This window comes from Cupressus sempervirens, chromosome 10 (assembly GCF_028749045.1).
Source record: "Cupressus sempervirens isolate cs-2001-9-10 chromosome 10, ASM2874904v1, whole genome shotgun sequence".
In the NCBI taxonomy this organism is placed as follows: Eukaryota; Viridiplantae; Streptophyta; class Pinopsida; order Cupressales; family Cupressaceae; genus Cupressus; species Cupressus sempervirens.
Window position 1 is genome coordinate 770,414,943 of NC_143127.1, and position 11,036 is coordinate 770,425,978.

At 33.6% G+C, this 11,036-nt stretch overlaps 1 pseudogene; it reads right to left on the reverse strand.

The window, feature by feature from the left end:
- Nucleotides 1-341: 341 nt before the first annotated feature.
- LOC149536142 (uncharacterized) lies at nucleotides 342-8,729 on the reverse strand (annotated as a pseudogene).
- Nucleotides 8,730-11,036: the final 2,307 nt, after the last annotated feature.

An 11,036-nucleotide genomic window follows, 5' to 3' on the forward strand; every position in this document is an offset into this window, starting at 1 on the left:
TGTGAGTTTCTATAGATCATTTGATAACTTTAAGAAAATAAAAGTTCTATTAAACAAAATAATATAACCCTCTTCGAAAGAAATAACTTAAGCCCTTTTTTTAATTTAACTAAAATTTGCATGGTAAAATTTAGACCTTTGTAGAGAAAGAAGATGATTAGTGTTATCCCTTTTTCAATCAATAAAATGATTGAGATCTTTATATATCTCTAACTATTTCTAACATTAGGCATTGCCTCCTTACAGAATCTTAGAATAAGTCAAACCCACTTTTATGACAAATAGTAGTAAAAAGGTTTAAAATAATTTACAATTATGTAATCAAGACATTAAAAATAGAGCTAAGATGTAGATGATGAATCTTCTAAAGTGTGTTTTGGACCACTTGTACTATCTAGGAAAGGAGAGATATCTATAGGAAAGTGAAAATCCCTAGGATTTCCAAGAAATGAATTGTTATTTTTTCTATTTTCTTAACCACCTCCATCATATTTGGGCATTTTTATGGTAGCTCCCTTGTGCAAATTAGTCAATCTTGGATAATTTGGGTAGGCATGCCATTACCATTGATATATCATTTTCTTTAACATTTATAAGTAGACTATTGTCCACCACTTCTATTATACTATTTAGAAAATTTGTACTCACCAATTTTGAAAGAGTGATACCTTCTACAAAGATTTCATTTGTAGGTCTCCTCCTTGTCAACAACTCTAAAAGTAGAATATCGTAGCTATATATACATCTCATTTTGATTAGACATTTCCACCCATTCCATACTCTAAAATGCAACATAAAAAGTATTATTTTTAATTTAGATATTTTAAAAATAAATGACAGTAATAATTAGTAAGATATATATCAGGTGCAATGCAGGTAATAGATCCCTTGAGTGCATTTGTAAGACTCAATGAGTTCATGAATTCCCAAATAGGATTTTTGTAATGCCAAAGTCTATTATACATGGGGTAATATCATCTCCTAATATCACATTATTGGGTTTTAGATCATAATGAATGACCTACACAAAATAATGATGATGGAGATATTCCATTTCTTGTGCAACTGTCATGGCTACTCTTAATCGATCATTCAAATGTAATTGAAATTCATCTTCTTCCTAGGAATATAACAATCTCTCTAAACTTCCATTGACATGAATGGAAGAATCAAAGCTTTGAAATCATTAGTAGAACATTTTAAAATAATTTTGCTGACAGTACAATGTCTCACTCTTTTTAATACATTGCATTCACTATTGAAACTTTGAATAGCATTTTCATATTGTAAACTAAGAATTTTAACAACAATATATGTGTCATCATTGAGAGTCCCTTTTGTAGACAAATCTAGAACTCCAGACCCCTGAAATATTTCCTTGACTAAAGTCACTAGTTACATCCACAAGCTCATCAAAGGAAATTATTCTAGGCCTAGTAGTGAGCTCATGTGTCCTTTTCTCAGCATGTCTCATATAAAAAATTACTAATATAGAAGACACAATGAAGATTTCAATGCCAATCATAATAGGTAATATTCATTTTTTGGATACTAAACCTTGTTTGTTTTTGGAATTAGAACATGATTGCAATTTAATCCACTTTTACCACAAAGAGAAACATTTCCTAAAAGATTTGATTAATCAACCATTCAAAAGCTCCTCCTTTTGGAACCTCTCCAATTAATTTATTTGAAGAGAGATTGACATGCTAGAGAATTCTCATTTCTTGTAAATCTATTGGGATTGTACCTAACAAATTATTGTTAGAGAGATCAATGTCACGAAGGTTTTTTAGATTTTTGAGTGATGCAAGAATTGCACCATCAAATGAGTTCCACAAAAGATTCAAATATTGCAATTCTATACAATTTGATAATTGAACTAGAATTTCACCTATGAAGTTGTTGTGAGATATAGCTATAGCTTGAACCATTACCATTTTGCTCACTGCTTGAAGAGAACCTTGTAAGAAATTGTTTAAAATGTTGAAGTAAAATTGGATATTTTGTAAACTTGCCCATTCAGAAGGTATTTTTCTTTCTAGATTATTATGAGCCAAGTCCAACTTTTCTAAAGTGATGCATCTCACTAGACCAGTAGGTACTTTCCTTGATAGCTAATTGTGATGAAGAACAAGATCTCTTAACTGTGGAAGATCACCAAGACTTCTTGGAATGTTCCCTAAAATCATGTTTCCACTTAATGATAAAAAACTAAGTCATTTTGCATGTCCCAAACTCTTTGGAATTCTTCCATATAAATTGTTCCCGTCAAGGCACAGTGCTTCTAGATTTGAGAGTTCACTAAGTATTGGTGGAATATTCTCACTAAAGTAATTGTTGCTTAATTTTAGCACTGCCAACATTGCTAGGTTGCTAGTAGAACTTGGTATGAATCCCTCAATTTTATTTGAGTCTAATGCCAAGTATGAGATTTTTCTTGATAGTTGGCTAATAGAAGCAGGTAAAATTCTAGTGAGATTGTTAGTAGACAAATCTAAGCTTTCTAAGTTGGAATAATTAGTCAATACTTTATAAATAGATAGATCACTAATATCACTCACAAGATTATTTCTTTCTAAATCAAGACACTCAAGCTAGAGTAATTTTCCAAAGTCCAAGGGCACCATGCCACTTAGTTTAGTACTGGCTAATTCAACCTCTTGATGTTGTGTGCAATTAGAGAGGGAGCTTGGTATTTTTAAGGAATAATTGCAACTCTACTAACTCACCAAGTTGCTAAGGAATGTGGCCACTAAGTGGATTATCATATAGTCCTATTACTTCAATAAGAGTACAATTAGAAAGAGATATGGGAATCCCCCATGTCAAGTTATTGGTGTGAAGAGAGAGACTTCTTAATTGAGTGAGCATACCCAATTCAACTAGAATATTAACATAAATTTGAGCTTGTGCCATATCCAAGTTAATCAAAGAGGACAAGTTTCCTATAGAAGATGGAATTGTGGTTATTGGTGGGTTCACACCTACCCAGATTTTCTCTAAATGTGAAAGAAGCCCAATCTCAAAGGGAATGTTGCCACTCAAATTGTTAAATGTAAGGAAACTTGCAATAAAGAATATAATCATTTCCACATATCCCATAATAGATTTGAAATAAATATATACTTAAAATCCACATGCAAGAGAATAAACAACATACCCATAAAAATGTGACAAAAGATATACCCTGGGAAACTATCATTAAGAGAAAACCCCAGCCTCCAAAAGCATCCATCACCATGTATTATTCAGAAAAAATACCATTGCATTACGACCATGGAAGCCTTCAAATCCATAGCCACAACTAAGCAATCCATGTGAACAAACACGAATCCACACATCCCATGCCATGCTTCCAACCTTCACAATGTTGCCTTGCCTAACCTATCAAGCCTTGTCCCACTCAACTCTTTCCCTTTTTTCCTTTTGTCTTCTCTCTACAACTACCCTTATGGCTTCTTATATAGTAGCAAGTCCCACAAAACAACCAAGTGGTATTACGTAAACCATGTACTACCTAACCCATTGACACCACATTTAATATTGGAAATTCAATTCTTTTCCCCAATATTAAATAATTACATCAAATATTATCAAAATGTTACAATATGACTCATCAAGTATAACCCATAAGAATCTTTACATGTTGCACATCTATCTAGGTGCTCCTAGATACAACATTACATAATTAAATTAAATAATAAGATAATGTTATGTGTGAAACACCTATTAGCTCAACAATCTCCCACTTGTTGTATACATTGCATAAGGTCAATCTGTAGCCACATAAATGAACAAGAGAAAAATCCCTCCCAACACTCCACCATCATGGATCAAAGTACACCAAGTGCTCATCTTGGTACCCACAAAAAAATCAAAGTATCCAACATCTCAAACATGAATGATCTCACCTCCTATTATTTCACTGCCACCGAATATACATAGAAGCCATCCAAAGAGAATGCCACCTAACCTGTCACATTAGAAGATCATAAAATCTTGCATCAACAAAAATACCAAGCACAAAAACCTAATCCAAAGGTAATCACATGCATCTGTAGTTGTCAAAATATCCATAGCTGAAAATAGCACCCACAACAAGTGCCAAACCCATCCAACTATCCATACCTCCAAAGGTATACCAAGGGAAAATCACATCATCAACATATCTAATCTATAACCTACAATCACAAGCCTCAAGAGAAATACCTGCCACATATATACGAAGAAGCTCCCATTGCAAAAGGCAATGTCAAATCTATAGCCAATCCACTCACAACATCTCAAAGAAGTGAATCCATGTAGTCTCAAGGACATCCACAACACATAAAACAATAACCTACAAGAACAACTCTCAATAGAAATCTCCAACATTCTTTGAAGCTCTCTGCAACCAATAGAGGAAAGAGATAAAGGAATATCCATGTCATCTCTCACATGACATACACGAGAACAAACCAACAATCACAATCTCTAACCAAGCTCAAATCCAATGTAAGTGGAACCAAACATCTAGGAAGATAACCAAGACCAAAGAGAATCCATGTAAATCATAACCTGTATCATGTCCTTCTACACACACCTCTAGATGTAAATTGTACAAGTATTATCTCCTCCATAAAGCCCCAAACATAAAGCCACAAAAACACCCAAACTATACCATATAACTAATCATGGATGTAAGCCTCTCACAAGAATATCAAACTCATAAACCATTCCTAATCCAAGGAATATGCCCAATATAAAACCATCTCCCAAACTTAACCAACATAACAACATATGCACAAGGAGATAACCAATTCTAAACCATCTCTCAAATGAACCCTCCAAAACTAACTCATGTACCATAGCTCAAGATCCACATCCATGAAAGATAAGCATAAATATAATGCACTTGAGAGAAACAATGGTCTATATCTCTCAAGTAGCAAACTGTCAAGTAGACCAAGAGTGGGGAATGAGAATGCTCATCAGATATCCAAGTCCCCAACCAAGACTCATCTAAGAAAAATCTCCTCTCAGGTCCATATCAGGTGAATGCCCCATTGAACTTCCTACTGAAACCATCAATTGTCCCAACAAATACTTCTCTAATCCAAGAGAAATCAACATCACCACCATCTCTAAGTATCCATGAGCACCTGTAACCAATCAATCTATACCAAATCCAATGTAACATAGCAATATCATGAAGTATCCAGCTTATGATCAATGTACTCAATACCAAGAAACTAAACCAAGATCAATGTGAAATTTCCAACCATGGCCTAAGAAACACAAACATGACAACATGATTTAACAATCTCAACCAAAGAGATAGCATGCTCCATATGAGCACATGATAACATGTCACAACTCTAAATGCATATCAAGAGTATACCATGACAAAAAAATAAAACCATCCTAACTCCAAGGATAACATGTCAAATGAAAGCATAAACCACACCTTTACCAAGAACCCCATTAGTCCTCAAGATGAAACCATCTCTACACACCATGAAGAAAAAAACCATCTCCACATATCATGAAGAACCATCTCCACACACCATGAAGATAACTAAGAACCCCATCAGTCCTCAAGATCGAACCATCTTTACAGACCATGAAGATAACAAGTGCACCATGCAAATGTCAAAAACGCTTCTGTAGCAACAGAATCTAAGACAAACCTCCAACATTTGCAAACACTAAATAAATATATCAATGCCAAGAAAAATAACTCCTACTCAACTATGGTACCAAGTCACCTATGACATCATAAAATCTGTCTCCTACATGAAGATCCAATGGGTCTACACTCACACAAACAAAGTGTCAGTGCCAAGTGAAACCAAGATCTCCAAACCCAAGAAGATACAAACCAAATGAGGAACTAATCCTGAATTGTCACCTCATCCTTGTCAAAAGCTCCCACTAAACTGTGTATCCAAGCTATCCATGACATCATGATGAAAAAACCATCCTTGAACCATTAGAATCAACCAAGGCATCAAATAATTAAAGAACTCAAAGTGAACATCATGAGCTTCTCAAAGGAAATCAAATAAGGTCATGATCCTCAACCAAGAAGATATACCACCATAACCAAATCAGGAATCCAAGCCAATGAACATCAAGGATGTACCAATATATCTAATCATGTCATGCAAAAATCCATGGCACCATGATCACATCCATTAATCAAGCATTTGACTCTCAGTATGTGTAACCTGTTAGCATAAAATAGTCAACCACAATCCTCCACCATGACTATACCTGGTAACAACATCTCATCCTTTCTACATGAAGAAAAATCAGAAAATCATGTGGCGTAGGGCATAGAAAACCCAATTCCATGCCACCAATCTAAATATGCATCAATAATGAAAGATCAATGGGCAAAGATAACCCATTCCAAGCTATAAATGCAACCTGTAAGTATAGATCGCTTACAACACTACACAACTTGTAGACCCAACAAGTCATCATACATATCCAAACTAAACACTGATAACCATATCATCATGAGACTAATATGAAATATGAACTAAGTATATAATGATATCAAATCTTAAATCTCTAAACATATGATGTCATCAACTCATAATGCTACCATAGTCAATATATACCATAAACTATTTAGATTAATATATCACCAAATAAACCATGCCAAACCTACACCAAATCTAAACCAATGTGTAGAGATTTCCATTGACTACTCGAAGTCTAAAATCTAACTCTATATGCCCAAGTTATGCCCTAATCTATGCTCAAAATAAACAACATCTAAATTTTGGGCTCTTAAAACTTGAAAAAATGTGTCCAAATACAGAACCAAACCTACACCAAGTTGTAGTGCTTTCAATTAGCTTTCCAATGCCTATAAGAAGTCTAAAATTCGATATCCTGAGAGAAAGTTATGGTAATTTTACCAAGACAGCCTTTTTACCATTTTTACTGCAATTTTTTTTGTGATGAAAATTCCAACGTGATTAAATTTGACGGCCATCATGGGCTAAAAGTAAAAAACTCTTTCATTTCCTCTGAACATGGCCAAACTAGGGCATATTATATATCAAAATTTATGGAAACATCAACATGGATCCAATGGTGAGGTCTGTTTTATCTAGGAGTTCATTTCTACAAGCTCCCCCTAAAACCCTCATTTAAATTAAACATTCGAAAAAAATCTTTTGTCCAACAATTTCACATGCCCAAAATCTACCAACATCCCATCATAAAAGAAAATCCAAAAGCCTTAGATCTGTAATAAACAACTCATATATCTTGTGTGTTCTTTTATCCTCTCATGCATTCCCATATATTTAATCTAGGGTTACAATAATTAAACCATAGCTCTGATACTACTTGTAAGGAAACTTGCAATAAAGAATATAATTGTTTCCACATAACCCATAATAGATTTGAAATAAATATGTACTTAAAATCCACATGCAAGAGAATAGACAACATACCGACAAAAATGTGACACAAGATATACCTTGGGAAATCCTCACTGAGGGAAAAACCTAGCCTCTTAAAGCATCCATCACCATGTATTATTCAGCAAAAACACTGTTACAATACAACCATGGAAGCCTTCAAAGCCATAGCCAAAGCCAAGAAATCCATGTGAACAATCATGAATCCACACATCCCATGCCATGCATCCAACCTTCACAAATGCTCCCTTGGCTAACCTGTCAAGCCTTGTCCCACTTGACTCTTGCCCCTTTTACCTTCTATCTTCTCTCTACAACTACCCTTGTGGTTGCTTATATAGTAGCAAGTCGCACAAAACCACCAAGTGGTATTACATAAACCATGTATGACTTAACCCATTGACCCCACATTTAATATTGGAAATTCAATTTCTTTTCCCCAATATTAAATAATTCCATGAAATATTATCAAAATGTTACAATACAACTCATCAAGTATATCCCATGGAAATCTTTACATGTTGCACCTCCATCTAGGTGCTCCTAGATACAACATTACATAATAAAATAAAATAATAAAACTATGTAATGTGTGCAACACCCATTATCTCAACATTAAAAGATAGGTTGAGAAATTGTAAAGAAAGAAAATCTCCTAAAGTGGGTGGAATGGAACCTTTTAGTTAATTTTTAGAAAATTTGCGTTTTGTAAGATGAAAAAGCCTCCCTAGTTGAGGAGGAATATGACCCTCAAAACTATTGTTCTTGAGGTAAAGTATCCTAAGAAAAGAGAGATTGCCAAGAAAAGGAGAGATGGGAAGCTCTAAAGACATACCTGTGACATTCAAGGAAACCACACATTGAAGACGAGAAGAACAAGAAACTCATGTCTAGTTTTAGAAGGAGTGATTTGGAGACCAATTGGACAATGAATTGTAGATGTTGAGAGAGAGGGAACCCACTCTAGACATGGCTATCCTCCCTACAAATTGCACCATGGACTAAATTTTAAAAAAATGAAAACACAATGAATGTTTTTGAAATTTTCAACATTTGATCTTCATGATCTGTATATTTTATCATCGAAAACAACAATTTTTTTGAGAAAATTTTGCTATGTTTTCATGAATCTAAAAAAGAATCATCTTTGAACTTTTTTTTTTTTTGTCTTTGGTGCATTTTGTCTAGACATTAGCTAATGCCACTCTTGAATGGCAAGAGAGCTACTTCGTAAGAATCATTTGAAGGCAATGAATGTGAGATGGGAAATACCAATAAAAGTGTAAGAATTAAATTCTTTAACATTTTTCACGTACGCAAAACAACCATAAAATGTAGAAATAAAAAGTTAAAAAGTCAACTGTTGACTTCATACACATAATTTCTTGTTCCAATTAATATTTAAAGTTGGAAATTAATTAACGACATTTAGTTGAAATGAAAACTGATATCACATATCATCATTATATAAACACCATAATCTTTCTATACATATGATATAAAAAGTAGACCACATGTCGATATCATAAACTAATAGAATTCATAAAGTCTACACATCAAACATCTATCATAAGTATGTTGACCTGCATGTCGAACATAAGCATAGCATTAGTACATTAATTGAGATAAACATAAAACACATAAAAGAACATGTCATCTGACCTGTGATCCCATCTACATGTAGTCCTATCTCCAAGTCATTAGAATGATGGCCATCTGCTATCATGAGACAGAAGAGTGGTCCTGGTGCTTTTACTCCCCAACCACAAAGTGATTAGCTCCTCAAGGTTCTCTAATTAAGAAGAACTACCCAACCATGACACAAAAAGGCTAGCAACCTAGCACAATTGGATCAGATGGATCAGGTGCAGACAAGTGCCTAATCTACTTACACATATGTCTAGTAGAAACATACACAAGGATGTGGAAGAGGAAAAACAATGTAAAATAACCAATGCATTTCAATCATATGCATAAATGTTTTACTGAGCTTGGCCAAGCATCATGAACCAATTTAGTGTAAAAGACTGGTAAGCAGTAAGAAAAGAATAACCAAAATCATCATTTGATATCCATTTAACTACCCTCCTCTTTGGATCCACATTCAACAACCATCTTTATTACTCAATCATGGTAAATATGATAGTTACAATTTCACAGATTAATCCTAGCAATTTCATTTCTTCAAGACAAACAAATTAATTCTCAATGGAAATTCTATTACTCCATCTTCAATTTACAAGGAATCGAAATTTAATGTTTTAAGATCATACCATGAATCTTTCAAAGAGCTTATTTTTATCTAATCTCCTGAATTTTTATTTATCACACTAGAAAGAAAATTATAGCTCTACTAACTACTTGTTAACTATCCTTCTCATATTTTAAAATTAAGAATTCAAAACACAAGTTAAATATAAATAAATAAATAAATAATTTGAAAAACTACTCTCCCAATATTCTATTTGATTTGTTGTTGGTTTTCTAATCAACTTTGGATAATTATAGATGACAAACATTGGCACAACAACCATAATAATGCATCTTTCACTAATTATTTCCATCTTTAAAAATGGACGATATACTCCAGGTATTAAAGGAAATAAGCATAAGAAGGAAAAGTCTAAAAAAAATAGAAGATCTCCGCAAACAACCAAAGTCCTAATTACATACATTACACACATCAACCAACACATGAACCATTTCATAGACTTTAGGTAACCAACCTTGTTAAGAATATTAGCCCTGAGGTATGCTCCCATCCCCATGCTCTTAACTAAATGTTTTAATCTAATATATCCTCGCTTAGCTTCCTCTGTTTTTTGTAGATGTTTGTTTTCTATACTTCTATATTATTATAATAATTACAAAATTTTACATTTATTACTATTGAACTATGAAGAAACGTGTCATGACAACTCTGAGGTTAGGTAGGCTGAAAGAACTACTACATCAAACAATAAAGTTTTCAATGGAAGCAAAAAAGAAAGGAAGAAAAATGTGTTCGAGGGGATCCAGCTAAGTTTAGATGCCTTACACCCATGTTCAATTTACTAACAACATTCAAGACATCCCTAGTTAAATACTCTTGTGGTAGTTTCATTTTGTTAATGTTATTTTATCCATGAAAACACAATTTCCATTTGCCTAGAGAAATTTAGAGGATGCAATAAGGAACCTAGTAAATGTTTGAGAGTCATCCTTCTTTTCTTTCTCTATTGTTTCCTCCAAACAATACCCTTCCTCCACCTGTCATTGCTTCCTCCACTAAAAATTTTCGTTTAATCAAAACTAATTCCTTCTAAAATCAAAGCTGAATTCTCCCTCCTTTCTCCACTGCTACCTCTTCAAAATGAAAATAAAACGTAAAACTTTTTACCCACCTACTATCAAATCACTACCCCTTAAGGAAAGTCCCCATGTAGCTGCTAGGCTTATTTTAGCTACCAGTTGTTGCTCCATATTTTTAGCATTAATTTGTGGAGCTAATGGCCCCATGGAACCAAAATTTGTTGTTGATTTTTTAAGCATCATCGCTAAATGAAGTTTTATAGGATATTTATTGTGAATAAATATTAGAAGAGAAATTTTAGGCAAATAAAAAAGAAGAGG